This window comes from Phalaenopsis equestris, unplaced genomic scaffold (assembly GCF_001263595.1).
Source record: "Phalaenopsis equestris unplaced genomic scaffold, ASM126359v1 Scaffold001136, whole genome shotgun sequence".
Classification (NCBI taxonomy): Eukaryota; Viridiplantae; Streptophyta; class Magnoliopsida; order Asparagales; family Orchidaceae; genus Phalaenopsis; species Phalaenopsis equestris.
The window spans coordinates 56,907-60,086 of NW_018165575.1; the positions used below are offsets into that span (position 1 = coordinate 56,907).

General features: G+C 34.7%; 1 protein-coding gene across 3 annotated transcripts in view; it reads right to left on the minus strand.

Annotated features, from left to right (window-relative positions):
- LOC110033320 (putative amidohydrolase YtcJ) overlaps window positions 1–3,180 on the minus strand; it is an 85,483-nt gene that overhangs the window by 32,665 nt on the left and 49,638 nt on the right. The window contains exon 1 of one of the 3 annotated variants that reach the window (XM_020737253.1): window positions 1,192–1,212. The exons of the other annotated variants lie outside the window; for them this stretch is intronic. The gene's annotated coding sequence lies outside the window, so the exon portion shown is untranslated. Of the gene's footprint in view, window positions 1–1,191; window positions 1,213–3,180 lie in introns of those variants that run through there. 3 annotated transcript variants of the gene reach the window in all.

Genomic DNA, 3,180 nt, shown 5'->3' on the forward strand with positions numbered 1-3,180 from the left:
AAAAAAGTTATGATATTTTAAAAAATTAAATTTTATAAATTATAATATATAATAAATTATTAATAATAATATATTAATATACTATATTAGTAATATACTAATATAGATATAATATATTTATATAATATAAGTTATATAATTAATATAATATATTATTTATATATATTAACGTTAGAGATGTTAAAATCGCTCCTCATTCGCGAACAGCTCGTGTTCGACTCATTCGTTAAGATACGAACAAGAACAGTGACTTCACAAATAATTTCGAGCACAAGCTTATTTCAATAAAACTAAATTTCAAACGAACCGAACACGAACACGACCTCTATTCGTTCGTGTTTGGTTCGTTTACACCCCTACCCTCGACACATAAATTGATAAGTCGGTTGGGTACAATAACCGATATACCGATATTAGGGTGGGGTTAATTAAGGTTTAATTAATTTAGTTAAACATATAACTTCTAATTTTTATATCTTTCAATTTATTCATAATTTATATATAATTTTTTAAATCAAATTCATCAATTTGACGGATGGAATTTTATAAAATTAACTCCGTTGAAATTTGAAAAATCTAAAATTTAGAATATATTTTAGAACATCAAATTCTTTATCAAATTTCTCGAAAATTCATTATTGCACATCTTCTCTAGCGTATATTGTTCGTGAATCTCTCCTCATCATTCATTTTTATTTTACTCTTATTTTTGTCCTAAATGGTGAGCAAATTCACTGCCATCAACAAGATTATGACTAATACAACCATTGAATTTTAGTTTCTTTCGTGCATTACTTGTACAACAATTGTAGTCAGCAGCTTGATAGCAAAACTGTTAAATTTTGTTTGGGTAAAAGTTCTTGTACATAGAGAAAGAGAGAGAGAAGAGGAAGTCAACTAGTAATGAAGTAGAGGAGGACTCGAGTAGGTAGTTAAATTTTCATTCAATAAAAAGATGCATGAATTATTACAATATAAAATAAGTAAGGAGTAACCATCGAGATGTTTCTGCTTAAGAGATGAGCGTCTCTTTCAACCCTAAGGAAACGGACGAATAGGCCGAGAGAGCGAGAGAAGAAACGAAGCCACAGGTAAGGGAGGATTCATTTCCAGCCCTAAATTGTGATTTGCCTGTGAGCGAAGGAAGAAGAAGAAGAGGAAAAAAAAAGGAGTCGTGTGCATCTCTCTGACCTGATTCAACGCCGAACCCTAGCCGAAGGGTAACGACACTATGCTACAAGGCTCGTGCATGCGGAGAGTCGAAACTCGAGTGCTGAAAGGAGGTGGAGGTGGCGGCGTCGAATGTCCACACAGAGTTGGGTCGTGCCGCGACCAAAGGAGGAAGGAGGAAGAGGAAGGAGAAGAAGGCGCGCACATTGTACTAGGTTGAGTCAGGACCGAAAGCAGGAGGAGGAAGGAGCTCTTGCATGTGTGAGTGTGAAATTTTTATTCGGTACGTGCACCGCATGAACCCCTACATGCGGTACCGAATAAAAATTCGCCACGTGAAATGCGATCCCACGTGGCTTTACAGCTTAAAAATAAGCTTTTTTTATGCCCGACCCGACCCGATACTCCTTTTTGACGAAAATTTAATGCATAAGGCCCTTTCCCGGATATACCAAGATTTAGTTTCGCACTTTAGGGTTTGGAGCTGCCGAAAAGGACTGCTCTGCCGACGACGAGAACGACAACCGCTTCCAGATCTGTGCGAGTTTAGCTTCTTGTACCGGATCTGTACAAATCCTCTCTGCTTCTCCATTATGTAGTTTGTTGATCTGTGCGAGTTTTTGCAATCGAGATCTTAGGTATATCGTAGGTTTAATAAGTTTTATTTTTATTTGGAATTTTTATTGCATTCTTCTGGGTTTAGGGTTGGTTAGTTTTATTCGAATTTGTTTCTGTGTTTGTGTTTAACAATCCAGATCTTGGCATTAAATTTTCTGTAATTTAGGTTAATAAGAAATGTTGGAGTTATTGTGGGGTAATTGTGATATTATTATGATTTTATTGTTGAGCTGTGTTGTTGTACTGTTGAAGAGGTTTTTTTGCTGCGGCTTTATGGTTTTATCGTTGTGTTATTACTCGTTGTGTTATTATGGTGTTATTTTCTTTGCGGTATTATCTCTGAAGTATTCCGGTGTTATTTTTTAAAAAAGGATATTAGTGTTATTATGGGGTTATTGCGGTATTGTTATGGTTTTATTGTGATGTTATTGTACTATTGAAGAGAGTTTTATTATCGTGTGATTATGGTGTCATTGTCCTTCCTATTGGTGTTATTGTGGGGTAATGATTTATAGTGTTAACTGGGTATTAGCATTATGGTATTCTCGTGTTATTTTTATTAACGATTGATGTTGGTGTTATTGTTGGGTTATTGTGGTATTATTATTGTTTTATTGTTGAGATATTGTACTGTTTAAGAGAGTTTTATTGCTGCGGCTTTATGGGTTTATTATCGTGTGATCATGGTGTTATTGTCTTTGTTGTTTTAATAGACGCACTTATCTTACTATTGGCTTATTTGTTTTTCTATAACTTAAATCATTCAATGCAGGAAAGGAGGAAGATGGGCGTACAAGCCAAGTACTGTTCGTTGAGATGGAGATATGTTGATGGAGAGTTTCCTGATTTCTCGGAGGCAATGAGATGGAGTTATTTTGTGATTCATATAATCTTGATCGATAAACAGTAGAAAAATCAGTCGCATCAATGATCAAAGGTTGATGGAGAGGAAGTTTTAGGTTGTTCGCACATTTAAAGTTGATTGAGTTATATAATCTGATATCAACGCTGAAGATGTGATTTGTATCAAGTAAGTCGTAATGGGTTTGTTAATATGTGGGAACAGAAGAAAATGTAATTGTCAGTTTTCATGTTCTGGACTTCTCAAGTCTGATGTAAATGGTGTTCCGTCAGGTGAATCAGTTGGAACACCATTCACATGAGACTTATTCACATGAGACTTAAGAAGCTTGCAATAACATTTTATTCTGTTTCCACATTTTAGCTAACCCATTACGAATTACTTGATACATATCACATCATCACCGATACAGAGATGATTATTTATCTGCCATCTAAAGATAGTTTTTAGTTTCAACTGTATACTTTGAGGAAATATAATCTAAAACCTCCTTCCAAGCATACAGCATAGATTGGAATGATTTTTTGACT